Here is a 16015-nt window from a genome sequence, read left to right as displayed (position 1 = left end):
CTGCAGAACAATTTTGTTTTTCTTTCAAATTGTAAAAATAGTATAGACTATTTAGTATAATAGACTTTAAAAAGTGAGTGCGTGATCTCTCATGTTTCGGACAGCAGAACGATCGCGCGGTCGGCCGAATTATTGTGTTCTGCATTGCGCGGCCGGTAATAAAAATAATCAGTTCAGTGCGTGATCTCTCATGTTTCGGACGGCAGAACGATCGCGTGGTCGGACGAAATATTGTGTTCTGCATTGCGCGGCCGGTAATAAAAATAATCAGTTCAGAGCGTGATCTCTCATGTTTCGGACGGCAGAACGATCGCGTGGTCGGACGAAATATTGTGTTCTGCATTGCGCGGCCGGTAATAAAAATAATCAGTTCAGTGCGTGATCTCTCATGTTTCGGACGGCAGAACGATCGCGTGGTCGGACGAAATATTGTGTTCTGTATTGCGCGGCCGGTAATAAAAATAATCAGTTCAGTGCGTGTTCTCTCATGTTTCGGACAGCAGAACGATCGCGCGTTAGCCGAATTATTGTGTTCTGCATTGCGCGGCCGGTAATAAAAATAATCAGTTCAGTGCGTGATCTCTCTTGTTTCGGACAGCAGAACGATCACGTGGTCGGACGAGATATTGTGTTCTGCATTGCGCGGCCGGTAATAAAAATAATCAGTTCAGTGCGTGATCTCTCATGTTTCGGACGGCAGAACGATCGCGTGGTCGGACGAAATATTGTGTTCTGTATTGCGCGGCCGGTAATAAAAATAATCAGTTCAGTGCGTGATCTCTCATGTTTCGGACGGCAGAACGATCGCGTGGTCGGACGAAATATTGTGTTCTGCATTGCGCGGCCGGTAATAAAAATAATCAGTTCAGTGCGTGATCTCTCATGTTTCGGACAGCAGAACGATCGCGCGGTCGGCCGAATTATTGTGTTCTGCATTGCGCGGCCGGTAATAAAAATAATCAGTTCAGTGTGTGATCTCTCATGTTTCGAGGCGGGCTTGGTAGTCATATGGCTACTGCTTCTGCCTCTTACGCAGGAGGTCGTGAATTCAATCCCAGGTCCGTTCCATTCTCCTACTTTGTATCTTTCTCTTTATTTCTCATGTTCTAGCAATCGCTAGAACTGGAAATGGACTTCCATACCGTTTCCATTACTATTCCTATACCTTCAATTTGAGTATTCTAACAGTAATCTGCTAGAATTGGAAATGAACTTATAGAGCTCGTTTCCTACATCCAATTAGAAATTCCATCAGTTACCTTCTCCTATCTATCACATTGGCAGCTCGTTAACCAAGACGGACCTCTGCCTCTCCAACCTAACCCAGAAAATCCAAAAAATTCCGCATGAACTCGTGGCAAGTGCAGAGGTATATTCGGCTTGCAGTGGGCGAGTGATTGCATCATCATTTCTCTCCCTTTCCCTACATTGACTTGCATTCTGACGTGGCAGGCGCCAGTATGACCTAACAAATGAGATCACCAGTTCTTGTACATTGAAGATGTGTGCTAGTCCCAAGCAAACATCTGTTGGTTCCCTGTGCAAGAACAGCTGATCTGGTCATAATGGAGTAGCAACTACGAGCAGTCAATCAAGCTCAAGCTCAAGCTCTAGACTATTTAGTATAATAGACTTTAAAAAGTATGGATTCTTTAGGAAAGTTAGAAATTCTCAAAAGGCTACTTCCCAATTCACATGACCTGCAATGCTCACATTATGGGATTGATCGGTGAAATTTGGAGAAAAAAGTTTTTCAACGTTGATCGTCTCGTGGCATGTTTCAAATCTATTTTTTCTCATTCGGCCTCTTTCCGTTTTCCTCAGCACTTCAAAATAGCGGTGAAATATCTGTCTATTCCTGGAAACTCGGTAGATGCTGAACGTAGTGTCTGCCAGTACAATTTAATCAACACTTCCCAGCGCCAAAAGTTAACGGGAAAAAAATTGGCTTTTGACCAGTTATGCAAAGAAATAATTAAAAAAAAATATTTGAAATTAATAAACGCAACAATTTAAATAAATATGGAACCTACATTGTCTTTTTTATTTTCTGTACCGAATATCCCTAGTGATGATCTTCCGTGTCTGCTATCCAACATCGCTTTGGAGGAAGTCATACAAAGGGCAGGGTTTGACACAAGTGGTACGACTTTCACGAAATCCGTTCAGCTGTTTGGTTTCGCCGACGACATTGATTGATATTATGGCTCGTCACTTCGAGAAGATGGATGACGCCTACATCAGACAGAAAAAGGGAAGCTAAGCGAAATGGACTAGTCATCAACACATCGACGGGTGGTGACGAAACCGAGGTGGTTGAAAAATTCGTGTGCTTGGGCTTACTGGTGACCTCCGAAAACGATTCCCACAGTGAAATTCAGAGACGCATTGTGCCAGGAAATCTTGCGTACTTTGGACTGCGCTAAACGCTCCGATGGACATAGAGGTCGTCGTTGTACCAAACTGACTATCTTAAACTGTCTGTGTACCGATAGTCTCCACGGGCACGAGACATGGACAATGTAATGTTGAAGTTTTCGAAGCAAAGTTCTGTGTATCATCTATACTGCCTATGATCGCATATCAGTCCCATCCTTGCTGGATTTCCTATCCATATGGGAAAAGTATGCGATCTTGGGCAGTATGCTGGGTGCAAATTGCGATAGGTATGTGGAAAAGGCGAGGGGCCCTCCTTAGCCGTGCGGTAAGACGCGCGACTACAAAGCAAGACCATGCTGAGGGTAGCTGAGTTCGATTCCCGGTGCCGGTCTAGACAATTTTCGAATAAGAAATTGTCTCGACGTCCCTGGGCATAAAAGTATCATCCTGTTAGCCTCATAATATACGAATGCAAAAATGGTAACCTGGCTTAGAAACCTCGCAGTTAAGAACTGTGGAAGTGCTCAATGAACACTAAGCTGCGAGGCGGCTCTGTCCCAGTGTGGGGATGTAATGCAAATAAGAAGAAGATGTGGAAAAGGCGAATAAATCACGAGTTGCATCTGCTGTTAGGAGATCCACCCATCGTTCACAAAGCAAAAAGCGGAAGTCTGCGGTGAGCCGGGTACGTAACCAAAATGTCGGTGAAAATGGTTCACAACAACGATCCTACGGGCACTACCCAACAAACATTGGAGGAGAGTAAAACGCTCATTAAGTCCAAAATAGTCTTCTTCAGCTAAAATAAATGGCTTATTCAGCTGACATTATCTGTTGTGGATCGACCAGATGGAGGACGATTAACGGACCTTCCGTGACCTGCTTGACTGGCGACGTTGGACTGTGTTGAATGAAGACGACAAAGGCCACTCCGAGTCCAATTATCTCGACCTATCGGAATAAATTTCTAAATAAATTTTTGCGTGATTTTTTTTTGGCGTTTTAGTTTTATGTATTCAAAACGATGCAATGTGTTTTGTTTTGCCCGACGTTTCGGTCTTTTATTTGGGCCTTTTTCAAGGGTAAAACTGTCTATCGTTTTTCGCTTCTATGTTTGCCGTTCTTCATGTAGAGAGGGCTTCTTGTAATTAATTTAAACATTTAGTGTGGACGACTAAGGACTTTGGCAATACTGCCGTTTTACAAGACTTGCACTACACAAATAGACCGGACAGGAATCCTCTAGACATACCGAAAGGAACCTTTAGGGAATGTTCTCGAGAATGTTCCAGAGAGTCTGAAGATAATGTTCCAGGAATTCCAAATCCTCCCGGGATGTCGAGGGGAATCATCCATGGATTCCGACGGGAGTGTTTCAGGAATTCCGACGGGAATGCTCCAGGGATTCCATTGAAAATTTGCTAGAGATTGCGAATGGAATCCTTCAGGAATTCCGACGAAAATATTTCAGGAACTCCAAGGAATCTCGTAGGCAATGTTTCTGGGATGTAGAATGATTACGGAGCAATCTGTCGAGAGACCCCGAAGCAAATCGTCGAGGGACTCCGAATTAATCCTCCAGGGATTTCAATAAGAATCCTCCAACCATTCCGAAGGGAATCCTCCAGGGATGTAGAAATGTAGAAAGAATGAACCCCCTAGGATTAGTTAGTTAGCAGTGATTTCAAGCATTGTGAATTACTGAAAAATTAAGGGATTCCGGAGCAAATCATCGAAGAATTTCGAAGCAAACCGTCGAATGATTCCGAGGCAATTCTTCAAAGGACTCTGAAGTAAATCGTCGAGGGACTGCAAACTAAATCTTCGAGGAATTCCGAAGCAAACCGTCGATGTATCCCGAAGCGAATCGTCGAATGATTCTAAAGAATTCCAAAGCAAATCATTAGAGGGATTCAGAGGCAAAGCAACGAAAGCCTCTGAATTAAATCTTCAAGGAATTCCGAAACAAATCGTCGAAGAATTTTGAAACAAATCGTCAAGGAAAGCAATCTCCTAACGATTCCAAAACGAATTTCCGAACGATTCCGGAGGAATTCCGAAGCAAATCCTCCATGAATTATAAAGGGTATCCCCCACAGATTACCAAGGGTATCCTTCACCGAAACCGAAAGGAATCCAATGTGAATTCTTCTGGATTCTGGTTGGAATACTTCGATGATTCTGATGGGAATTCCTTTCGGACTCTAATGAGAATCCTTCTGGGATGCAAAAGGGAATCTTTCTCAGTAATGAGAAACAAGCTCATTAAGGTGACTCGGGAAGGTACTACACACCGTGTAATTTTTCCTATCTTTTGTCTCTTTATACCATTGTCACTGTAAATGTATCGGCATATAGATTGCGAGTAAGCACGCGCCGGTGATACTTATCAAAATCATATTTGTTTTAGAAAAAAAATTAAACATTCAATGATGAAAATGATGACGATTTGATGATTGTTCGTGCTTCCCGTATCACCTTAAATGATGGATTTTGTCTTTCACTCATTTCATTATGATAGGGTTCAATAGGAAATAACTCTTTTGTCTTCAAACTTTTTCAGTAATTCATTATGTTATATATTTACAATTCATATAACTGCTAACTAACTTGTCTAATCCTAGGGAGGCTAATTTTGTTCTAGGGAGAGCTGTGGACCCACCCCCCCCTTATTTACGCCAATGAGTAGCCTAAAACCTTGAACATATCGACACAAGGAGTGTGAATCCAGAACATCGAGATTATCGATTAATCGAGATTAAGAATTATCTTCTCAGTTCGCCTTATACCAAGCAAACGCGTTAATTTGAAGAAGGAATTGTTTCTTCTTTTTCCCTTATGCCGGGCATACGCGTTGATTTAAAGAAGGCATCAACTCTTCTAATTGCCTTATACCGGGCAGACGCTAGAACAAAAGTTATTTTTCATAGCCTAAAATAGTAGATAGCAAAAAAAAAATGTTTAATTATGAATCAATATTCACTTGAATATTTTCAATACTTTCACTATTTTTACACCCAAAATTTATTATATAAGCAGTCTAATGAAACTATAAAGCTTTGTTTGATATTACCTTTTGTTGTTCGATGAAAGTTGGAAGCTACCATGCGAAGGAAATGGTTCAAGAAGGCATTATTCACTCTGCTAGCTTCGTGCCGGACAGATGCGTTAATTGCAAGAAAGCATTATCTCATATCTCGTACAATAGCACCTTCCCAGATAGTAATGTCGTAATTCTGGGAGGCAGTTCCTGAGGGAAACTATGGCGGAGCCCAAGGTTAGTTTAGTCGGTATTATCTGTGACTGGTCGAGTCCGACACTGTAGTACACTCCCGTGTGGTGGCTTGGCATTCTCTTTTGTAAAACAAACAAAAGATAATATTGGCGCAGATTGACAGTCCAGCTTAATTAGAAGTAAATCAAAAATGTTGGTTAAGCAGAATCTTTATTGCGTTTCTCTAAGTAACTCTAAGGGTCTGTCTAATTTGGAGAATGAAACTTAAAAGTGACAGTTCGAAAATTCAAAAAAAAATCACCCGGTCATACGAATGGCTGGTGCTATTCAGCAGATCCAATAGGACATCGATGAAAAATGATTCTGTATCTGTCAAAAGTAATCTTGCTCTGCGAGCAGGGTTATTCGATAATTATTGAAAGGTCACTTTTAAGTTTAATTTCAGTTTAATTATCCAAATGAGACAGACCCTAAGAAGTAGATTTTTCCGCTTTGCAAATATTTTCATTTTGCGATTCATTGGCAACTGTATCGAAATATTATCGTGGTACCGTCATTCGGGGTCGCCAGGTTTATGTTTTTCCTTTCGTTTTTCATATTTTTCATTAGCCTGCAAGAGAAATATTAATTTTGATCCGTATCGCCATTTTGTAGAGCAGCGGTTCTAAACTTGGGGTGTATGTACCCCTGGGGGTAACTTATTAATAAAGTTTCGATTTTTTTTTATTTTCAAACTTTGTAACTTTCGAATCCTGCCCACCACAACCAGCACAGTGTGGGAAGAGCTGTGGGGTAACAGAACAAAAGGTCAAAACGTCGAATGAAGAAGTTTTAAAAAAATGTAATACCGGATTGAGACAAAATGTTTACAAATATGATAAAAATATGCTACCTATCTAAAATCTTGGATTTAATGGTTTGGAAACCTTTATTTGAGAGACACGATGGACTCTACCGAAAAACTCAGTAGCTTAGTTGCAAGCAGCGTGGGAGGCTCCTAGATGCCTCAGAAGCCTCCTCCCAAACCGCTAGTAAACCTCCTTTCAAGAGGCTCTGAAGCCTTTTTTCAAGAGACTCATAGAGCTCCTTTTAGAAGACTCGGCCTCATTTCAAGAGTCTCCTTTTAAGAAGCTTGGAAGCCTTCTTTCAAGAGGCTTTGAAGCCTCCTTTTAAGAGGCTTGGAAACCTCCTTTCAAGAGGCTCGGAAGCCTCCTTCCAAAAGGCTCGGAAGCCTCCTTTCAAGAGGCTCGGAAGCCTGCTTTCAAGAGGCTCGGAGGCCTCCTTTCAAGAGGCTCAGAAGCCTCCTTTCAAGAGGCTCGGAAGCCTCCTTTCAAGAGGCTCGGAAGCCTCCTTTCAAGAGGCTCGGAAGCCTTCTTTTGAGTGGCTCGGAAGACTCCTTCCAAGAGGCTCGGAAGCCTCCTTTCAAGAGGCTCGGAAGCCTCCTTTCAAGAGGCTCGGAAGCCTCCTTTCAAGAGGCTCGGAAGTCTCCTTTCAAGAGGCTCGGAAGCCTCCTTTCAAGAGGCTCGGAAGCCTCCTTTTAAGAGGCTCGGAAGCCTCCTTTCAAGAGGCTCGGAAGCCTCCTTTCAAGAGGCTCAGAAGCCTCCTTTCAAGAGGCTCAGAAGCCTCCTTTCAAGAGGCTCAGAAGCCTCCTTTCAAGAGGCTCAGAGCCTCCTTTCAAGAGGCCTGGAAGCCTCCTTTCAAGAGGCTCGGAAGCCTCCTTTCAAGAGGCTCGGAAGCCTCCTTTCAAGAGGCTCGGAAGCCTCCTTTCAAGAAGCTCGGAAGCCTCTTTTCAAGAGGCTCGGAAGCCTTCTTTTGAGTGGCTCGGGAGCCTTCTTTTGAGTGGCTCGGAAGCCTCTTTTCAAGAGGCTCGGAAGCCTCCTTTCAAGAGGCTCGGAAGCCTCCTTTCAAGAGGCTCGGAAGCCTCCTTTCAAGAGGCTCGGAAGCCTCCTTTCAAGAGGCTCGGAAGCCTCCTTTCAAGAGGCTCGGAAGCCTCCTTTCAAGAGGCTCAGGAAGCCTCCTTTCAAGAGGCTCAGGAAGCCTCCTTTCAAGAGGCTCAGAGCCTCCTTTCAAGAGGCTCAGAAGCCTCCTTTCAAGAGGCTCAGAAGCCTCCTTTCAAGAGGCTCAGAAGCCTCCTTTCAAGAGGCCTCAGAAGCCTCCTTTCAAGAGACTCAGGAAGCCTCCTTTCAAGAGGCTCAGAGCCTCCTTTCAAGAGGCTCAGAAGCCTCCTTTCAAGAGGCTCAGGCCTCCTTTCAAGAGGCTCAGAAGCCTCCTTTCAAGAGGCTCAGGAAGCCTCCTTTCAAGAGGCTCAGAAGCCTCCTTTCAAGAGGCTCAGAGCCTCCTTTCAAGAGGCTCGGAAGCCTCCTTTCAAGAGGCTCAGAAGCCTCCTTTCAAGAGGCTCAGGCCTCCTTTCAAGAGGCTCGGAAGCCTCCTTTCAAGAGGCTCAGGAAGCCTCCTTTCAAGAGGCCTGGAAGCCTCCTTTCAAGAGGCTCAGGCCTCCTTTCAAGAGGCTCAGGAAGCCTCCTTTCAAGAGGCTCAGGAAGCCTCCTTTCAAGAGGCTCAGAGCCTCCTTTCAAGAGGCTCAGAAGCCTCCTTTCAAGAGGCTCGGAAGCCTCCTTTCAAGAGGCTCAAGCCTCCTTTCAAGAGGCTCAGAAGCCTCCTTTCAAGAGGCTCAGGCCTCCTTTCAAGAGGCTCAAGCCTCCTTTCAAGAGGCTCGGAAGCCTCCTTTCAAGAGGCTGGAAGCCTCCTTTCAAGAGGCTGGAAGCCTCCTTTCAAGAGGCTCGGAAGCCTCCTTTCAAGAGGCTCGGAAGCCTCCTTTCAAGAGGCTCAGAAGCCTCCTTTCAAGAGGCTCGGAAGCCTCCTTTCAAGAGGCTCGGAAGCCTCCTTTCAAGAGGCTCGGAAGCCTCCTTTCAAGAGGCTCGGAAGCCTCCTTTCAAGAGGCTCGGAAGCCTCCTTTCAAGAGGCTTATTTTCAAACTTTGTAACTTTCGAATCCTGCCCACCACAACCAGCACAGTGTGGGAAGAGCTGTGGGGTAACAGAACAAAAGGTCAAAACGTCGAATGAAGAAGTTTTAAAAAAATGTAATACCGGATTGAGACAAAATGTTTACAAATATGATAAAAATATGCTACCTATCTAAAATCTTGGATTTAATGGTTTGGAAACCTTTATTTGAGAGACACGATGGACTCTACCGAAAAACTCAGTAGCTTAGTTGCAAGCAGCGTGGGAGGCTCCTAGATGCCTCAGAAGCCTCCTCCCAAACCGCTAGTAAACCTCCTTTCAAGAGGCTCTGAAGCCTTTTTTCAAGAGACTCATAGAGCTCCTTTTAGAAGACTCGGCCTCATTTCAAGAGTCTCCTTTTAAGAAGCTTGGAAGCCTTCTTTCAAGAGGCTTTGAAGCCTCCTTTTAAGAGGCTTGGAAACCTCCTTTCAAGAGGCTCGGAAGCCTTCTTCCAAAAGGCTCGGAAGCCTCCTTTCAAGAGGCTCGGAAGCCTGCTTTCAAGAGGCTCGGAGGCCTCCTTTCAAGAGGCTCAGAAGCCTCCTTTCAAGAGGCTCGGAAGCCTCCTTTCAAGGGGCTCGGAAGCCTTCTTTTGAGTGGCTCGGAAGACTCCTTCCAAGAGGCTCGGAAGCCTCCTTTCAAGAGGCTCGGAAGCCTCCTTTCAAGAGGCTCGGAAGCCTCCTTTCAAGAGGCTCGGAAGTCTCCTTTCAAGAGGCTCGGAAGCCTTCTTTCAATAGTCTAAGAAGCCTTCTTGTAAGAGGCCCGAAAGCCTCCTTTCAAGAGGCTCGGAAGCCTCCTTTCAAGAAGCTCGGAAGCTCGGAAGCCTCATTTCAAGAGGCTCGGAAGCCTCCTTTCAAGAGGCCCGAAAGCCTCCTTTCAAGAGGCTCGGGAACCTCCTTTCAAGAGGCTCGGAAGCCTCCTTTCAAGAGGCCCGAAAGCCTCCTTTCAAGAGGCCCGAAAGCCTCCTTTCAAGAGGCCTCAAGCCTCCTTTCAAGAAGCTCAGAAGCCTCTTTCAAGAGGCTCAGAAGCCTTCTTTGAGTGGCTCAGGAGCCTTCTTTGAGTGGCTCAGAGCCTCCTTTCAAGAGGCTCCAAGCCTCCTTTCAAGAGGCTCAGAGCCTCCTTTCAAGAGGCTCAGCCTCCTTTCAAGAGGCTCAGGCCTCCTTTCAAGAGGCTCAGAAGCCTCCTTTCAAGAGGCTCGGAAGCCTCCTTTCAAGAGGCTCGGCAGCCTCCCTTCCAGAGGCTCTGAAGCCTCCTTTCACGAGGCTCGCAAGCCTCCTTTCAAGAGGCTCAGAGCCTCCTTTCAAGAGGCTCAGAAGCCTCCTTTCAAGAGGCTCGGAAGCCTCCTTTCAAGAGGCTCAGAGCCTCCTTTCAAGAGGCTCAGGAAGCCTCCTTCAAGAGGCTCAGGCCTCCTTTCAAGAGCTCAGAGCCTCCTTTCAAGAGGCTCGGAAGCCTCCTTTCAAGAGGCTCAAGCCTCCTTCAAGAGGCTCAAGCCTCCTTTCAAGAGGCTCAAGCCTCCTTTCAAGAGGCCTGGAAGAATCCTTTCAGAAGGCTCAGAAGCCTCCTTTCAAGAGGCTCAGAAGCCTCCTTTCAAGAGGCTCAGAAGCCTCCTTTCAAGAGGCTCAGAAGCCTCCTTTCAAGAGGCTCAGAAGCCTCCTTTCAAGAGGCTCAGAAGCCTCCTTTCAAGAGGCTCAGAAGCCTCCTTTCAAGAGGCTCGGAAGCCCTCCTTTCAAGAGGCTCGGAAGCCTCCTTTCAAGAGGCTCGGAAGCCTCCTTTCAAGAGGCTCGGAAGCCTCCTTTCAAGAGGCTCGGAAGCCTCCTTTCAAGAGGCTCGGAAGCCTCCTTTCAAGAGGCTCGGAAGCCTCCTTTCAAGAGGCTCGAAAGCCTCCTTTCAAAAGGCTCGGAAGCCTCCTTTCAAAAGGCTCGGAAGCCTCCTTTCAAGAGGCTCGGAAGCCTTCTTTCAAGAGGCTCGGAAGCCTTCTTTCAAGAGGCTTGAAAATTTCCTTTCAAGAGGCTTGGGAACCTCCTTTCATGAGGCTTAGAAACCTCCTTTCAAGAGGCTTGGAATCCTCCTTTCAAGAGGCTTGGAAGCCTCCTTTCAATAGGCTCGGAAGCCTCCTTTCAAGAGGCTCGGAAACCTCCTTTCAAGAGGCTCGGAAGCCTCCTTTCAAGAGGCTCGGAAGCCTCCTTTCAAGAGGCTCGGAAGCCTCCTTTCAAGAGGCTCGGAAGCCTCCTTTCAAGAGGCTCGGAAGCCTCCTTTCAAGAGGCTCGGGCGCCTCCTTTCAAGAGGCTCGGAAGCCTCCTTTCAAGAGGCTCAGGCCTCCTTTCAAGAGGCTCAGAAGCCTCCTTTCAAGAGGCTCAGAGCCTCCTTTCAAGAGGCTCAGAAGCCTCCTTTCAAGAAGCTCCAAAGCCTCCTTCCAAGAGGCTCGGAAGCCTCATTTCAAGAGGCTCGAAAGCCTCCATTTAAGAGGCTCGGAAGCCTCCTTTCAAGAGGCTCGGAAGCCTCCTTTCAAGAGGCTCGGAAGCCTCCTTTCAAGAGGCTCGGAAGCCTCCTTTCAAGAGGCTCAGAAGCCTCCTTTCAAGAGCCTCAGAAGCCTCCTTTCAAGAGCTTCAGAAGCCTCCTTTCAAGGGGCTAAGAAGCCTCCTTTCAAGAGGCTCTGGAAGCCTCCTTTCAAGAGGCTCGGAAGCCTCCTTTCAAAAGGCTCAGCCTCCTTTCAAGAGGCCCGGAAGCCTCCTTCAAGAGGCTCAGAAGCCTCCTTTCAAGAGGCTCAGAAGCCTCCTTTCAAGAGGCTCGGAAGCCTCCTTTCAAGAGGCTCAGGAAGCCTCCTTCAAGAGGCTCAGAAGCCTCCTTTCAAGAGGCTCAGAAGCCTCCTTCAAGAGGCTCAGAGCCTCCTTTCAAGAGGCTCGGAAGCCTCCTTTCAAGAGGCTCAGAAGCCTCCTTTCAAGAGGCTCAGAAGCCTCCTTTCAAGAGGCTCGGAAGCCTCCTTTCAAGAGGCTCGGAAGCCTCCTTTCAAGAGGCTCGGAAGCCTCCTTTCAAGAGGCTCGGAAGCCTCCTTTCAAGAGGCTCGGAAGCCTCCTTTCAAGAGGCTCGGAAGCCTCCTATCAAGAGGCTCGGAAGCCTTCTTTCAAGAGGCTCGGAAGCCTCCTTTCAAGAGGCTCGGAAGCCTCCTTTCAAGAGGCTCGGAAACCTCCTTTAAGAGACTTGGAAACCTCCTTTCAAGAGGCTTGGGAACCTCCTTTCATGAGGCTTAGAAACCTCCTTTCAAGAGGCTTGGAATCCTACTTTCAAGATGCTTAGAAACCTTCTTTCAAGAGGCTCGGAATCCTCCTTTAAAGAGGCTTGGAATCCTCCTTTCAAGAGGCTTGGAATCCTCCTTTCAAGAGGCTTGGAATCCTCCTTTCAAGAGGCTTGGAATCATCCTTTCAAGAGGCTTGGAATCCTCCTTTCAAGAGGCTTGGAATCCTCCTTTCAAGAAGCTCGAAAGACTCCTTTCAAGAGGCTCGAAAGCCTCCTTTCAAGAGGCTCGGAAGCCTCCTCTCAATAGGCTCGGAAGCCTCCTTTTAAGAGGCTTGGAAGCCTTCTTTTAAGAGGCTTGGTACCCTCTTTTCCAGAGGCTTGAAAGCCTTCTTTTTTAAAAGACTCGGAAGTCTCTTTCAAGACGTACGGAAGCATACTTTCTGGTTGCCCGGAAGCCCCCTTCAAGAAGTTTGGAAGCCTCCTTTCAAAATGCTCGGCAGCCTTTTTCTAAAAGACTCGGAAGCATGCTTTTAAGAGGCTTGGACGCCTCCTTGTAGAAGCTTTGAAATCTCTTTTAAAGTGGCTTGGAAACTTCCTTGTAAGCCTCGTTTTTGGAAGCTTGGTAGCCTCCTTTCAAGAGGCTGGGAAGCCCCCTTTCAAGAAACTTGGAAGCCTTTTTTCGAAAGGCATTGGAAGCCTCCTTTCAAGCGGCTTTCCAGAGGCTTGGAAGCCTCATTTCAAGAGACTCAGAAGCCTCATTTTCAGGAGGCTTGGAAGCCTCCTTTCAAGAGGATCGGAAGCCTCCAAAAATCCTCAAAGTCTTGTTGGAAGTTTGATGAATACTCGTTCACGGGGCAAAGAATATTTCTGACAACCTCTTGGGGAGCAATAAATATCGTTAGTTTTCAGGTGCGTTTGTCATATATTTTATGAGTTACGCTTATTTTCATTTACAGCGAAAAAATAGGGACTACCTCAATATACGCAAAAGTTTAAAGGGGTTCGGTTGAGAACCGCTGTTGTAGAGGATGGACGAGGACGAGTATTAGAATACAACCAGGTTGATTTCAGAGTTGAATAACAATGACTATTTATTGTAGTCTTATGTCAAAGTACATAATCTCAGAACTACTGCGATCTTACACATGTGCATTTAAATATGCTGATGATACTGTATAGATATACGAGCCTTTTGAGTCTTGGAGAAAAGATATGAGATAAACAAAAGTTTTCAAACTACCTTCGAATTTTGCCCTCATACACTAGCTCACCGGATTAGATGTTTCCCCTCTACCTTCCTCACTTATGACCGCCTAATAGTGAAAAATTCGTCCCACAGCCCAAAAAATGCCTCATTTAGTTGCACATAGTAAACGAAGATATTATGTCACTAACTCTTACCGATCCGCGTTTCCCATGGGTAATGTAGGCCAGCTCAGGTCTTCCATGACTCTTTTGCACTCCACTCTATCCATCATACAATGGATGGTTGTTCGCCTGAACTAATTGCTTTATTTTGCGTCTTTTTTCTCCACCTCTATTTATAGGTAAGCGAAACGATTGCATCTTTTTATCTCCCACATGGTTCGCTTCGGTGCACCACATTTTAGAGAAGAGCTTCAACCTAGAGATAGATCGTTCATTAATCGGTGTCGTCATCATCAGCAGCGCTACCAACTGATATGTAAGTAATCGAAATTTGAAGTGAACGGACGAAAGGGATCCACATAAAGTCTTAAAGTCATAAAGGACATAAAGGACAATCAGTTGAGGTAGGTAAAGTTCTTGTAGCAACGTAGAGATGATCCTCACTGTGAATCGAAAGTAGTTAATAAATCTACTCACGATTTTCTAAAGATTCGGGTTTTCGTATGTAGGGGGAAAGACGGCTTTGGCAGGTTTTGTTCTATTATTGGCAGGGGGGTTTTTGTCGACCAAAATTTATGAAATTTGGCCACAATATTCTTTGATATGCAAAGAATGTTTAGGCCAAATTTGAACCTAGTCAGTCATAAAAAACCCCCTGCCAATAATAGAACAAAACCTGCCAAAGCCGTCATTCCCCCTAATATAAGAAAAATTAAAACCACATCCAATTGAAATCATGACACTTCAGACGGTTTGATTTAACAGTGCCATGAAGGTGTCATAAATGTGTCTGATGTTGCTGATCAACTGCTCACTAAAGCTCAAAAATACAATAGTCCAAGCTTCGCTAAGGGTAATATTACCGTGATAAGCTCGGAAACCAATGGAACCACACTTTTTTCTCTCTAGTTCCCTTATCAAAGCATAGTTTGAGGAAGCACGTCCTGATACGACGGTGATAGCGAGATAATGCTGATTTCTGATGACGGAACTTGGAACCTCGTTGAGAAAATCTGACGTGTTTACATCGTTTTAGCGAATGAGATTAAATGAAATAAGGTTCATGGTACAGATTAATTGTCTAATCAAATCAAGAACGAAAATGAAATTGTTCATTCTAGCTACATTTGTATCAACTAAGAAACAAAAATAATGACAACCTAACACGAACACGAATCAAAGCTACGGGCGGCAAGCCCGGTCCGGTGAATCCTTCTCGTGCAAATATGACCGTCGGGCGGATTTTCCCATAACAAATTGCGTGAAAATGAAAAGCTTCACGCGTCAACGCCTGTTGAAAGGCCATCGGTAAATAGCGTGTGCGCTATTTTAAGCACAATCCATACCAGACGCGGATTCACCACCATCATGCACGAACAACAAACACAGAGCTCAGCCTAGCCGCTAGATCACTAACTAATATTACGTTCGTGGCTAGGTATCTGATGTTGTTGGGTGGGAAGCGCTTGTTGCGTTGAACGCCGAGATGCCGGCGAATCGTTTGACAACATCTATTTCGCGGCCCTCCCGGCGGAATTCATGTCGTAGCTCGTATAGATAACTCTGTTTAAAATCAATCAGACATCAGAAAAATATATTAAGCTCTTTTAGTGGAATGTATTTAACCGTCGAATTAGACGAATTAAGTACTCTCCATTTAATTCCACCAATTAATTATATTTAATATATTATATTAATATACATTAATAATAATATATATAATATATTATATATAATAATAATTGGTGGAATTAAATGGAAAGTACTTAATTCGTCTATTTCGACGGTTCATTCAGACATGTACGTGTGAAACTGATAATTAAAAGTGAATTTCGTACTGAAAAAAATATTTAATGCTCTTTTTAGTGGAATGTAACCGTCTAAGATGAGTTAAGTACTCTCCAAAGAATTAAATAGAATTTCATTTTTTTTGGGCAATATTGAAATTAGTGACTGAAACAGAGTGGAATTGATCTACCTCGTGTTTCTTAGGCGAACTAGTTCGGTTCATAACTTTGGCCTTCTGCCATGGCTATCGGAATATCGAAATGAACTTATGAAGGCATTTCTAACAAAATGTTTTAAAGAATTTTGGACGGAGTTTCTAAAGGAATAGTCAAAGGGATTTCCGAAGAAATTCAAAAACAATTTTTAGTTAAAAGTTAAGTTAGTTAGTTAAAAGATTTTTCCGAATTTCCAAAAGGGTTTTCCAATGGTTTTTCAGAAAAAAACTAAAGGCATTTCTTAAGAAAATCTAAAAGGAATTCTAAATTGTCAGAGGAAAAAATTTCCGGAAATTTTTTTGAGGAACTCCTGCATTAATTCCAAAAAAAAAATTGCAACGAAATTAAAACTCGAAGAAATTTTTGGAAAAATGTTCGAAGGAATCACTGGATTCATATCCGGAGGATGTTTTGCCCAATGCTCTGGGAATTTCAGAAGGAATGTCTGGAGTAATCTTGAAAGGATTTTTGGAGAGATTTTAGAACAAGTTACTGGTTGAAATTTCTGAATGAATAACTACCTGTGACTATTTTTGTAATTCCTGGAATAAACGTAGAAAAAAAAATCTGGAAAAAAAATCTTCGGAAATTCCAATACCTACATATTTTTACGGAAATTTTATTTGGAATTTCTTCCTAAAATCCTTTAGCAATTGTTTCGAAAATGTATTTGATAATGTAACTCCTTCGAAAGTGCTTTTAGGAATTCCTTGTGAAATTCCTTTAAAAATTCCAATGGAATTTTTTTCAAAAAATCCCTCAGAAATTTTATTAAGAACTCAGTAAATGGATTTTTT

The 16015-nt window shown here is 44.3% G+C and overlaps 1 protein-coding gene across 1 annotated transcript in view; it reads left to right on the top strand.

Moving 5' to 3' along the window:
• Positions 1-16015, top strand: part of LOC134223860 (protein fem-1 homolog CG6966) — a 230596-nt gene that overhangs the window by 34708 nt on the left and 179873 nt on the right. The gene's annotated exons all lie outside the window — the stretch shown is intronic.

The sequence above is a fragment of the Armigeres subalbatus genome, chromosome 3 (genome assembly GCF_024139115.2).
Source record: "Armigeres subalbatus isolate Guangzhou_Male chromosome 3, GZ_Asu_2, whole genome shotgun sequence".
NCBI lineage: Eukaryota > Metazoa > Arthropoda > Insecta > Diptera > Culicidae > Armigeres > Armigeres subalbatus.
Note: the sequence above shows the minus strand (reverse complement) of the source record. Positions and strands in the feature narration are given on the sequence as shown.